This window comes from Brassica napus, chromosome C2 (assembly GCF_020379485.1).
Source record: "Brassica napus cultivar Da-Ae chromosome C2, Da-Ae, whole genome shotgun sequence".
NCBI lineage: Eukaryota > Viridiplantae > Streptophyta > Magnoliopsida > Brassicales > Brassicaceae > Brassica > Brassica napus.
Genome location: NC_063445.1, coordinates 25,870,121 through 25,884,846, shown reverse-complemented (window position 1 = coordinate 25,884,846; position 14,726 = coordinate 25,870,121). Strand labels below are relative to the sequence as shown.

General features: G+C 36.3%; 1 long non-coding RNA gene across 1 annotated transcript; it reads right to left on the bottom strand.

Moving 5' to 3' along the window:
* Positions 1 to 1,665: 1,665 nt before the first annotated feature.
* LOC125581749 lies at positions 1,666 to 2,977 on the bottom strand. Its single transcript, XR_007319457.1, has 3 exons — positions 2,526 to 2,977; positions 2,088 to 2,213; positions 1,666 to 1,975 (listed from the first exon to the last, which is right to left on the bottom strand). It is a non-coding gene; the product is annotated as an uncharacterized LOC125581749 (long non-coding RNA).
* Between the last annotated feature and the right edge of the window lie 11,749 nt (positions 2,978 to 14,726).

The following is a 14,726-nucleotide window of genomic DNA, read 5'->3' as shown; positions in this document are numbered from 1 at the left end:
TATATTCTTCTTATCTGATTTTTGGTACGAGGAAAAACATTTATATCTTTTGTTTGAAAATAATAACGAAAATCGAAAACAATTTGTAAATGAAACTGAAAATTGGAACATAAGAAACCCCTTATAAATTGTTATAATGATGAATCATAGATGAGTGTCCCTACATATGGGACAGACATAAGCCACTGATCAGTGCAGCGGAAATGGAAAGTATGGCCGCAAGTAAAAGAACATAGATAGGTTCAATTGTTGCAACTTTCACGATTTCGTAAGTAGACGGTCCATATAGCTTTCATCACCGAATAAATAAGTTGCAAATTCAGGAGCCACCACGTGTCCAAAAAGTCCACCCCTCCCTACTGACGTTGGCGGTCTGTGAAAAAGAGACAGCTTTGTTAGTATAGATATTTCATTTTCCGCTGAAATTTTATCTTAAATTTAATTCAAATAATCAAAATAATAAAATAATAATTGAACTATTGTAGTAGAATATAATAAATAAAGGTTCGAATGTTTACAAACCACACCGAACAGCACCGTTGTTAATAGCAACAAATTTTTTTACATATATATATGTCTGTATGCTTTTGTTATTGTTAGGACCGCACCACAATTGTATCTACGTTATCATTTAGTCTCAAAGTTAAGCAGACACTATTAAAAATTTAATATTATTATTTTATTTTTTGTTTGTATGTTTTAATATTTTATGATCAAGTAGACCATCTACTTCATATAACCGATTCTAATTTTCAAAAAAATTGCTATTGATTACTTTTAGAATATGGTTAAATGGTTTTTTATTATATATTTTGGTTAGGTTTATATGAGCATAATTATTATTATTTTATTTTTTTGAATTTTTTGAATTAAAGTTGCATTAGTTAGATTTAATTTTGTGTGATGGAGTGTTACAAAATTAGAATACTAAAGATGATGGCATCATTGGAAGAGAGAAAACGCTACACGAACCATTTTTTTTGTCTATAAATTGTAAATAGTTTTAAAATAAAAAAATTAACTTAAACATTAGTGTGATTTTATTTATGTATTCAATTTTTTATAATATTTTATAAATTTAGTTTAATTATTTGAGAGATTATATCTTGAATACCGAAATTTTAAATTTTTATGACTAATAACATTGGCTCAGTAAATATTGAATACCTTAATTTGTTCATTATTTAATTTTAGTAAATAATCTATTTATTATAAACAATTTTAAAATAGGTAAGAGACTTTAATATGAATGCATTCTATGTTTAGGTATTACATTAAAAATACGTTGGATACATTAGATGCATTAACATATGTAAATGTATTGATCATTGGTTGTGTAGAAGATTACAGACCTTTCAATATCTGTTACATTTGAAACATACATCTATTATAACTTTAAGCTCTTAAGTAAACACTTATAAGAAAATAGAGTTGGAAATTTGAAAACCTTCTCGAAATTCATCGAGGATGCTTTAACCTAAAGTTGATCTTTACATGAACTTAGCTGGTATTAGCATAAATTTATGATGAATGCTTTAACCTAAAATATGGAAAGTAATTTAAAGTAACAATGGTTGATGGGGGTGTAGACTCCTAAATCAATTAAAATGATTTAAAAACATTTTTGTAATAAGTTTTATTGGAAGTAGTCAAAAGCCATAAACATATCTTAAATAATGATATATGATAAATTGTTTCAGTGTTACAAACCACAAACGACAATGTTTCATTTATTTTTCTTTAAGATAATGTATTCTATAAGACAAAACAGTATAAAATATGAGTAAGCCAAAAACAGTATAAAGATATGAGTACGCTTCAGTACAAAAGGTATTCTCATGCCATCCCCTGCTAAAAAATCAGTTGAGTTCATATTTCTCGGTCAACTTGCCTTTGGTATTCCTACATCCTTTTAATTAAGTGATGCCGTTGTATAGTTTGCACATTCACTACAGAAGTGTTCTTCAGCCAACACCTGCAATAAGATTTCAATTAAAGATATATTTCGTGAGCTATCTCTTAGATAAGAGAGGACCGGATACATAGAGGCAGAATGCCATGCTACAAAGAGTTTTGTATTATCAGACCTGATTAATAAAAGGATCCATTCGATGCAGAAGCTGATATCCCTGAAGAAAAATAGTCGCTTCTGAGAAAGAGAATCTAGTAGTTCTTGCCAGGAAACATGAAACGAGCATTGTATGATATGGTTCCTAGCAAAACCAAACCCAATGGTTCAAGTTAACAGAAGTTTAGCGATTGAGATACGATTCTTGAGTGGTGTTAGCGATTGAACAAAAAGCCGTCAGATAGCCACATATTGCAAGAGAGATGTGAGGCATGCTGGGAGGAATAAAGTAGGCATGCTTGAGAAGCCATGACTTTACCCAAAGAAAAAGAATCAATTTTCTACAATTGCCTACGTTCTCAAGTCTACTCCACAATGCTGTAAACGTAATAGTAATACTAAAAATTCAGAAGCCATTAAAACACGATTGTAGACTGGAATCTGGGAAAATCCAAACCTGAATAAACGCTGCCGATCAGCTCTTGTTCTTTCTTCGGACTGAAAGCACGAACCCAAGTCGCGACTCGACGAAACCAAATCTGAAAAAAATATATATCACCAAAAAAATCATGAAATTTGTCTAAGCGTATGAAGAGACCCTTTCGCCGGTTAGGTAACGAAGAGTCTGAGCTCGAATTAATGATGCATTGCAGCGAATGGGATGAAGATGTTTATGGTCCGACTCTGTTTAAAGGAGAAAATTAATGGGAAAGAGAAGGCGTTACAGGAATCTGATCGGAAGCGGCTAGGATTAAAAGCGTCATTATGTGCTTGAAGGACAAACAAATAGGCCTGAACAAAAAAATCTGGTATTAGCCCATAATATTTTTCAGTATTATCTTGGAAATTAAAAGTTAGTAAAGTCGCTTTTTTACGTGACAGTTGCGCAAAATGCCCCTATGTTATTGCTGACGTGGACACATGAAAAGGGAGGTAAATTCATTATTATAGATACATAAATGGGTTACATTATTGAAACTCTACATTATTTTATCTACAAGATTAGCCCATCGAAAATTTCTATTAATCCGGCCTAATCTATTCTTTCACCAAAAAACCTATCAAAACAAGCACGAACATATTGGTAAGTTTGACAAAATAAATTTTTCTTGTTTCATTTGACGGTGTTTCTTCCTAATTTGTGATTGGTTGTGTTATTTGAATCACAATAATATGATAATCAATTCAGTATGTAGACAAGACACGTTTCATTTGTATGGTTAATGTCAACATTCCAGCAGGTCTTACGTAGACAATGACAACAAAGACAGCACCGGAGTTGCTTCCTTTAAGTGCACAAAAAAACCTAGAGCATAATTAATAATTAAATTTCTCGACTACGTTTCTCTTACCCTGTTCTCGTATTTCTATTGAATCTAAGTACGATTTTCTGAATAGACCTCTTACCTGATCCACTCGGCTTCATATTCGGAGTTTGTCCCTGTGATGGAACACTATAATAAATCAAAATATCAACTTACGGAAGAACTTAACGATAACAATAACGTCTTTATTGTCTCTGTTTCCGTGGTCGCTTTGAATTCTACATCCTATACTATAAGGAACAATCGAAAAACCAATACTTCTAAAGTGCCTATAATTTATTTGGAAAATTTTCTCTAGGGTTCTCCGTATATAATTTTATTAGAAAAAAATATCAAAGAGGCAAAATAACAAGGTATAACCTAATATTTCTTATTTGTATTTTACTCTTTAAAACATTTATAAATATATTCAAATCCAAATTCAAATCAAATGTTTAATCAAATCCTTACAATTGAATAACGGGAAAATTGCCAAATATGACTAACAACTTGATTTCAAATACAAAAGTAAACCCAAACTTGAATCAAATGCAAAAGTAACCTAAAATGCTATTGAAATTACAATCAGCCCCTTGTGAACAAAAAAAACGATTTTTTTTTACGTTTCTAACCTCCGTAAGTCGTCTGGACTAGTTCTACTTAGAAATAATTTAAACATTTTGTAAAAAATATTTTGATAAGTGAAAAATTGAAATCATGTAATTAACATATGTTTTAAGAGATATAAATTAAGATATAACAAAAGTTAATTGTTTTCAACATAGATGAGTGAAAGTAGTGAGTCACGATATTCTTTGGTTTAGGTTTTGCCAACATATGTTGTAGTATTGTATGTGTTCTTAGGGTTAGATTTTGGAATGCATAAATGTTTTTTTGAAAACTTTAAAATTTACCTAAGTGTGTTTATTTCTGTGTATAGTAAACACTATTTAAGTATACCTACGGCTTTATAACGTGGTTAGTTAGTTAATTTAGTCAATTTAGTTTAGGGGTTAAATTTAGGGTCTGAGACGACTTACTAGTAAGTCATCTGATGTACAGTATTCAACAGAAGACTTACTAGTAAGTCGTCCAAACCGGACCAAACCTTTAATTTTTCAATGTACTTTTAAACCTAACCGGATTATTTACCGGACATATATAAGGTATTTTTTTTATTCACTGTTTTGCGAAATTCAGAAAACCTTAACGCCGTTTCTCTCAAAGGCGATTTCGAATGCGATTTTCATCGATTCTCTCTAATCCATCGTTCTCACCGCCGGTTATCTCTCCGCCGTAATCACCGTCGTTCTTACCACCGTTCTCACAGCCGCTTCCTCTATTTAAGATCTGAGAGGAAACCCTAGCGCACATTCTCTCAGAGGTGTCTCGTTGAACTCCGCCGCCGGTAAGTTATATCTTTTACTGTCGAGTGATTGATTGAGGAAAAGATGAACATAAAACATTGTCTCTATCAATTTATACACTCGTTCTTTTTTTCACGTCTATTTTTAAAGATATATAACCGCTATGTCGAAGGCGACTATATCTTCTCCGAATTTTCAGGTCGGCTTTAAAATGTTCTACTGGAAGTCTTGGAAGACTTATAATTAAGTCGTCTGCAAAGTCTTCCAGCTGGAAGATTTTCCAGACGACTTAATTATAAGTCTTTCAGCTGGAAAACTTGCCAGACGACTTAATTATAAGTCTTTGATTGTTTTGAGATGGTTGACTTAATTATAAGTCTTTTGATTGTTTTGAGATGGTTGTCTTTGATTGTTTTGCAGGAAAAAAATGGATATACCAGAACTCCCCCGTAGGATACATACATTAGGGGAAGAGCCTCCCGCAGTGCATAGCATTTCGTATCATACTTGTTGGACGTTGCACACTGCTTAATTATAAGTCGTCTACTAAGTCGTTTAGCTGGAAGACTTTCCAGACGACTTAATTATAAGTCGTCTGCAAAGTCTTTTCGTTCCATCTTTTTTAATCTGTCAAATATCTAAGTTCGTATCTTCTATTTACTGCAGACTAGGGTGATCAAATTTGTTCAGAAGGACATTGGTGAAATGTTTCCAAAATGGGAGTTTGATGTTGAAGACACGCCCGCGGAGAACAAAATTAAACTCATGTTTGTAAAGAAACTGTGGAAGTGGACCATGGATTGCTGGGAAGTCACCGGTACTTGGGTCAATACAAAGCCGGCGGTTGTGAGTCCAGCGAATAAAAAGGTAGTGAAAGAAGACAGTCCAAGACCTCGGAAGAAAGCTCGTAAAGAGGCTAGTGAAGATGCTAGTGAAAAGGAAGCTGCAATGGCTAGTGAAGAGGCAGCTGTTGGGGTCAAAATCGGTCACGACGGAATCAATGTCTGAAAGTCGGTAAAAATCGGCATGAACGATTTTACAAAAAATAAATCTTCGAAAAAGACCTCGAAAAAGGTCGCTACGCAACGACCGAACGCGTGTTCCGCTCGGTCGCTACGTAGCGACCGAGCTCGAGCCAAGCCCGGTCGCTATGTAGCGACCGAGCGTCCGTTCCCCTCGGTCGCTACGTAGCGACCGTGCTCGAGCCAAGCTCGGTCGCTACGTAGCGACCGAGCGTCCGTTCCGCTCGGTCGCTACGTAGCGACCGAGCTCGAGCCAAGCCCAGTCGTTACGTAGCGACCGAGCTCTTCCGAAACGTCGATACGACATTAGTCCATGCATTCTCATCTACCCTTCGATGCTATCTCCCGAAGACCGTAGCGAACCCATTTCATGTTTCACGCCATTCTTAGTCATCGATCAAACTTTCCTTAAAAAACCGCGGAAAGTTTGTTCTTTATCGAATGAAGCCGTAATAAACGCTTCGAGTCAGAAGACGACCTAAAGGGACCTAAGACATGACTCTAGCCCAACTTACGATTTCTTAACCAACAGCCCGTAAGCCGCATGACGGTTTACGCTTGGTTCGCAAGGAAAGATAAATGTCAATTTCCGCGGATAATACGAAATTTTGAAGATAATTACGAAGATCGGAAAAATGGAATATCTCTATTTTTATGCTATAACGGCTTAAGGGCAGAAGAGGAAAAGCGTAAACCGACCTAGGAGCTAGTATATAAGGAGTCATAGGCGAGAGGCATGGGGAGAGACTTTTTTTCGGAGCAAACTTAGCACTTAGAGCGATTTAGGCATATTTCCGTTTTTGTTATTTCGAGCTGCGAATCAATTAGGTTTAGCCGTCTTAGGGTTGCTAGAACTAGGAATCTCACCGACAGCTCTAGAGCCCAGGCTTATACCTTGTTGCAACGCTCAAACACGGATTCGAAATAAGATATATTTTGCTCTCTTTTTACGATTTTTGTACTTTGTCGTTGATATCTCGTGTTCTGATTGCTTAGAGTGTGGAATTAACAGATCTCCGGGACCTTTTGGAAATTAGGGTTTTCCTAGTTTTCTAATTTAAACGGAAATCGACAATGCAAATTTCAGTTCCCACAACAACTGCATAGGCTAGTGAAGAGGTTCATACGACTGTTGGTGGGTTGACCAAAGAGGATGACCAAAGAGGATATTAAAACCATGTTCAAGGACATTGTTGATGCCATGAGGGAAGGGTTTGTGACGTGCCTTAAGGAGATCAAGTATCTGTCGGAAAGGGTGGAAGCTGTGGAGAAGAAGGTTTGTATCACCACAAAACGGAAAGGGACATCAGCTCAAAACACTACCCTCCACCTAAACCGACGCTCGAACCCGGGGTTAGTAACGAATCCTCTACCAACAAGAGATTGACTAGACAAAGTCTTAAGAATAAGAACTGAAAAGTTGCATTTGCTTTGTTTCTTGTATGTCAGAACATGTGTGCTTTGTTTATAGTGTATGAATTGGATCTTTGAACAAAGTCATTGGTTATTATTGTTTGAAATGGATCTTTGGATATTATTGTATAAACCCATCTTGTATATTGCAGAGTGAAAGTGTTAATGGGACGAACACGAGAAGGAAGAGCTTGCCGGAGGATAAAGGTCCAGATGTGCCCGCAGATGCTAGTTCCTCGAAAGATAAGCTCCAGAACCGAGCCTTGTTCTATTGGACAAAAATCAATCCTATGTTTCGGATTTACATAAGGAAGATGCTAGATATCTGGAAAATAGGGATGCTGCTTTGGCACTTTGCCGTGCAAAGAGTGATCGAACAAGGAAACTTGCTGCCTCACATCAATCTCCTTATACGGCAAACAGCACGGCCAAAGTGATCATTCCAAACAAAAAGCTTTATCCAGGCAATAATCCTCTTGCACCAATTGACAAGAAAAAGTTGAAGGAGCTCTCTGATTGGTTGAATACTTATCCGTAAGTGTTTGCTTTTCCCATAATAGCTTGCTTTAGTCTACAAAAACTGATTGCTTTTCAACATTTTGTGTTTGCAGTCATTATAGAACACCTCTCGATAAAAAACCACGTATAAGTAGAACTTGGTGGTATCAAATCCTCCGGACCTCCTTAGAGTGGCTGGAGGACTGTGTAAGTATTCTGCTATGACTTAGATGACTTACTGATAAGTCTTCTTTGTAGACGACTTACCAATAAGTCGTCTGGTAAGTCGTCTCGTCTGGTAAGTCTTCTACGTAGACGACTTACCAGTAAGTCGTCTGATATCTTCTGACTTGTACCCTATTTTATATTCAGCATATTGATGCTTGGATTAATGTGCTGAGGAAGAGGTACGACGCTAACCCACGACATTTCAGGAACGAGAGAATGTAGCAATGGAGATTCAACTACAAGGATTTTAAGGACTCGGAGCCCGATCAGAACGGTTTAGGAAGAAGACTCACTGGTGGGGAGTGGAGTTATTATGCAGGCACTATACCATCATTTTGCCAATCGAACAAGGTTTGGAGGACGGATATTGATGATGTCTATGCGCCAGTGAACTACAACGACACTCATTGGATTCCTATGTGAATATCGATCCCTAAGAGGCACATAGTCGTTTGGGACAGCATTTGTTCCAGTATCTCCCCAAAAGAACTCGATGTGGTAATTGAGCATTTTCTCTACATGGTCCCTTATCTGCTTGTTGAGTGCGCTTCCTCAGACGAACAACGTGCCCAATACAGCCTGGAGCCATTCACATATGAGAGACCGACCAATATACCTCCGGCCCGAGCTGGTGATTGTGGCGTGTTCTCTCTAAAGTACATTGAATGTCATGCTCTTGGGATAAAGATTAGTAAAAAAGACTTTGCTAAGCCCAACGGGAAGACTATGAGGGATAAAATGGTAGTGGATATATTTCAAGAGCTTCCTGACGCGCATGAGTTCAAAAACAAGGACAATGATGCCAACCTGGATGCGTATGAGGGGTGATAAAAAGGCTACGTTAGATTATTTGTATGATAGATTAAGCTGATGTGTGTATTTGAACATGATCCCTATTTTGTAACCTATAAGTAGTCTGGAACGTCTTCTGTGCAGTGACCTTTTGTAACCTTTCGGATAATATAAAGGGCAAAACCTTCTTAAATTTGTTTGGTAGTGCAATTTGATAAAGAAGTTGACATAGATAAGTTCATAACACAATTTTTTAATACATAAACTAAACACTGGACGACTAACTAGACGACCTTCTGGACGACTTACTTGAAGGTCTTCTGGAAGACTAAACACTAGACGAATAACTTGAAGGTTTTCTGGAAGAAAAAACTCTGGACGACTAACTTGAAGGTCTTCTGGAAGAAAAAACCCTGGACGACTAACTTTAAAGGTATTCTGTACGACTTACTTGAAGGTCGTTTGGAAGACTAAACACTGGACGACTAACTTGAAGGTCTTCTGGAAGAAAAAACCCTGGACGTCTAACTGGACGATTTACTTGAAGGTCATCCACGTCATTTCTTAGATTGTGGTTTCGTATGACCGGTTTTCTTGCATTTTGAGCATCTATAAACCCTGTGTTGCTTCCGGGGTTTGCGTCCTCTCATCCTGGATAGCTCCAACCAAGATTGCCATCTTGATTTCTTCTGTCTTCCCGGACCACGCTTTACATCCGGAGGAAAGCATGTGTGTTCCTCAACTTGTTGTCCAACACAAGGATATATATTCTCTGAGTATCCTGCAAACAGAAAATCCTTTGAGTACACTGGACATACAAGTGTCGAGATATGCAAACCAGCAGATGTTCCAGCAGCTATAGCATGAGAGTAAGGTATTTTCTCCACTGCATAGACACCACAATCACACTTTCCATGTTCCAAATCAACCACACAGTCCATTTTGCCACCTTTCACAAAGAATCGCCATCCATCAATTGGTTATACCGTCATTGTATCCGCTATCTCCGATCGAACATCAAGCAAGTATTCAACACCTCGACTATGTTGAGTTGGGAGACTCAAAGCATCTTCTCTCCTTTTCCAAAACCACTTTCCTAGCTTCTCCCTTATGAACTCCAACAGGAACTGAACCGGAAATCCTCTAGCTCGCTTCAGAGCGGAATTAATAGATTCAGCGATGTTGCTTGTTTTTATGTTGTACATGTCCCCGTGACAATAAACCCTTGACCATAGGCTGACGTCGACATTCTCCAAATACGTTGAAAGGTCCGGGTTTGCACTCCGTATCTCAGCCATGTACCGGCCAAAATCTGAAACCATATGAGCATAAGCAGCACCTTTCACCAAGTACAAGAGATGTTTCCCTTTATACTTTTTGACAATGTTATCTTGAAGGTGATAATAACATATTCATCGGGTTGCCCAAGGAAACACCTTATCACACACACTTTTAATGGCCGTGTGCCGGTCGGAGACTATCACTGGAGGCTGCTCATCAGATACACAACTAGCCAATTTTGTGAAAAACCATTCCCAAGAAGGTTCATCTGCAGCATCTACGATCCCAAAAGCCAATGGAAATATCTGAAAATTTCCATCTTATGCGGCTGCAACTAACATAATACCTCCATACTTCCCACTTAGGTGAGTCCCATCCACCACAGTGACCTTTCTCTGATACTTAAAACCTTTGATAGAAGCTCCAAAAGAGAGAAATATATACTTAAATCTATTGATAGAATCAAGTTCTATAGCCGTGATTGAATCGGGATTTGCTAAGGAGATTTGCTCGAGATATGATGGCAGACGCGAATACCCATCTTCTGCTGATCCTCTCTTCACGCTTGATTACACCACTCTGTATGAAGTGGTGTAATCAAGCGTGATGCCAAACATGTTCTTCATTGCATCAGTGATATGTTGCGGATTCAACCCATCAATGATTCCAACACGATCAATGAAAAGCCTACCAACATACTTCGGAGTACAGTGTCTCCACTGAGCGAGTCGGTCTCCCACTGAGCATGTATATTTTTCCACATACTTTGTTACCCAAAACGTGTTTGTCCCATGTTTCACACTCGCTCTGATCTACCATTGACAACCACTAACCAGACATGTTGTCACAAGGAGACTTTTCGTTGACTTGTATATTCTGAAGGAGAACCTAAACCTCACTGCTGTCAACCGCATCTCTGAAAGCAGTGCATCCTTGCTAACAAAACTTTGGTTGACATAGATATTGTTACCATTCGATCTTCCTCCTTCAATCTTTTTGAAATCTTCAAAACACATATCATCATCTTCCTCATCCTCATCTTCAACATTTCCATAAACACTGTAATCCTCACCATTCTCGTCCGCTTCAGCAACAATAGAGATATCAGCATCCTCCTCCCCATCATCCTCCTCCCCATCGTCCTCCTCCCCATCATCCTCCTCCCCATCATGATTTTCATCTTTAACCAAATCATCATCATCATCTTCAAAATATTCATCAGCTTCATCAGCTTCATCATCTTCTTCCCTGAACTCTGAAACCGTTTCCACCTTGCTACGACTTGATACACAAAGCCGTACTCCATGCGTTTTGGTTATCTCGAGCAAGTTTCGAACTTGTCTATCACTTGTAACATGAATAGGAGGGGTGTCTGGAGCCAGCATCATTTCTGCTGGTAATGAGTAGGTTATCTCCACAGATTTTGTGCTCATGTCCAGGTTATAATCTTCTTGAGCAATTGCAAGAAGTTCAGCATGTGTCGAACCTTCCCCGAAAAAATGATTCTCGCTCCTTTGACATTATCAACCACAAAATCCCAACGGCAATCTTTCAACAACCATTCTCCATACACTGCATGTAACTGACGCATCATCTACAAAAATTCAAAATAAAACACATTAGTAAACATAGAGAAAATGAAAGTTTACTAAACATTGACGCAGACGACATACCAGTAAGTCGTATGGAAGACTTAACAGTAAGTCGTCCAAACAGGTCATTTTTGCAATTGAATTTTAAATTGGACGACTTACTTATAAGTCGTCCAGCTTTGTTGGTTAAAAAAAACTCTATACGACTTACCAGTAAGTCGTCTAGGATAAAACATGTTAGTTTTGCATTTGACCGAATTGTGTCAGATATTTGACTTTTCCTGGACGACTTACCAGTAAGTCGTCTCTGGGTGTAAGTCGTCTCTGGGTAAACAAAAATTTCAATATTTTATTAAAGCTAGACGACTTATTTGTAAGTCTTCTCAGGTTAGTTTGCAATTCGAAAAAGAAACTTAAATATTTAACTTTACCTAGACGACGACTTGAAAGTCGTCCAGGTAGACGACTTACTTGAAAGTCATCCAGGTAGACGACTTACGGGAAAGTCGTCCGAGATAAGCAAGGTTTGACCAGAATCTAGGAAATAAATCTGGATGACTTTAAAAGTCGTCTGAGAAAAGTTAAATATTTAAGTTTTATTTTTCAATTGCAAAAGTAACCTGAGACGACTTACAAATAAGTCGTCTAGCTTTAATAAAATATTGAAATTTTTTGTTTTCCCGGAGACGACTTACTGATAAGTCGTCCAGGAAAAGTCAAATAGCTGACACAATTCGGTCAAATGCAAAACTAACCCGTTTATCCTAGACGACTTACCAGTAAGTCGTCTAGGGTATTCTCTAGATTTTTTTTTAACAAACAAAGATAACGACTTACAAGTAAGTCGTCCGTTTGACTAGAAGACTTACCCGTAAGTCTTCTACAGCCAGACTACTTACGGGTAAGTCTTCTACGCGAACAGATCTGGAATAAATTTCAATTTCATACCTTAAACTAGTTAGATGACTTCCTTAGTACACAGAGTCTTCTCCAACCACCCAGAACCTCAAACGAAAGTAACCCACCAAGAATAGTATGCTTGAGAATGGCTCTATCAACCATAAAAAAATTTGAATCAAAAGCTTGAGTTTTTTGGATGAATATGGAGGCAAAGTGAAAGAGATGTTGTTTTTAGTTCATAACAAGTGAGAAAAAGAGAGTGTAAATCGATTTGAGGTGCATTAAGAGCTTCGAATTGGTTGTTCATGGTGGTTGGTGTATTGATTATAATGACAATCTTGTAAATACTTGAAGATGATAAGGTTGAGAGGGTAAAAATGCCATTTTCAAAAAAAGAAAAGAAAACTAAAGGCATTTTCGTGAATAATATGAACTTGTGGAGTGAATATGACAAAAAAAATCCAAGAAAACCATGAGTTAGTTTTAGGTTTGACTTTGAGTTTTGAGTCAATTTTGCAAAAAGCCATTGAATAACACCTGATTTGAAAATCTATTTTGAAATCACAAAACTGATAACAGTGGATCTAAATATGAAATTTAAAATCATAGAACCAATAACAATAGATTTGACTTGGATTTTCAAATCCATTAAAATGTAGAAACCTATAAGCCAAAAAATAATTCGGTTCAAAACTCATTGACATTTTTCCAAAGCCGAGCTTATACCGAAAACCCGCATGTCTCCACTAACTGAAAATCGGATTTGTTGAATAAAAAAAAACTGATCAATGAGTTTTGGGGCAGGAATACGCGGAGGCTCTTTAATAGCCCATCCTGTGATAAATTAACTAAGCTTCGATAAATTTTATAATTTGTGATAATCACTGCAACCTGCTACCAATGTTATTCGTTTTGTTGTTGAAGATTTCTGCAACTAATCACAGCAATAATCAGACATAAATCACATAAAATTTTAATTTATAATCGGTTTTCTCAATAACTTAAAATTGCGATTTGACTGTACAATTAGTCGCGCGATAACAACAAATAGCGATTGGTCGCAAGCGGTGGATTTGCAGTCACACGCAATCGAACAAAGCCATAAATCTTACCCTGCTCCCATTTTCTAAGGCCATTTCCAATCCATTACATCATTTTGATGTACAAACTGCACCATCTTAGTGCAAACACCAAAATTTTTAGTGCCTCCAATCCATTACACTAAATCTTACATTCAGAAAAAAATATATTGTTAAATTAATTGTGCGTCTTTTAATAATTTGATAGATATAAATTATTTTATAATTAAAATATATTTATTAAATTTAATGATATTTAAATGTAAATAAAATGACATTTTTTCTAAATCATAAATTATAAAAAAATGCAAATTATTTTGAAAAAAGCACAAACAAATCAATCTGAAGAATACAAATAAAGTTCTCAATATCAATATCAAGGATCTCAGTATTGAGCATTTCAATCGCAAGGAGAACAAATTCAAGGTGAAGATCAAATATCACTAAATGATCTAGAATTTTTTATTCCGTGTTATAATTATCTTAGTCGAACTAACAACAATCTTCTCGACTATTAGTTTAGTATTCGAATTTGTGTTTCAAAAGATTATTTCGTCTTATGCATTTTATGTTTGTTTAGTTTTAATGTTGTAATGTTTTTTTAATGTTTAATGAACTTTGCTATGTATTTTTTAATTAATTTTATATTTTTAGTATATTATATAAATTTAGTTTTTATATTAATTAAAAGTAAAATATAAAAAGTAAATATAATGTATTTATTTTTGACATAAAATATTCGATTTAAAAATAGTAATTCAATTGATATATAATCAAACATAATTAAATAAGCTTCAAATAAATATTATTGTATTTGTTATTATTATTATTTTAAGAAAAATAGCTTTGTCTGATGTTCCAAAAAAAAATAGTTTTGTAGTTTCTACAGTTGGAGCGACATATATGGTGCAACACCGTAGCAAAAAAAAAATCTCACTAAAATATTTTTTCCCACGCATTATGAAGTTATATTGGAGTTGCCCTAAGCATTTTAAGAATAGGTTGAAAAGCAAATTTTAAATAATAGATCTTTTTGACAAGTTCAGTTATTGATCTTGACGAAGGTCGAACTTGACATCATAATACACTAGAACAGTGAGCGAACAGTTCACAGCTATGTTTAGGCGTAATGATTTTCAGCATTTGTACACTAGAAAAAGGGATGGACGAGATGGAGTTCAC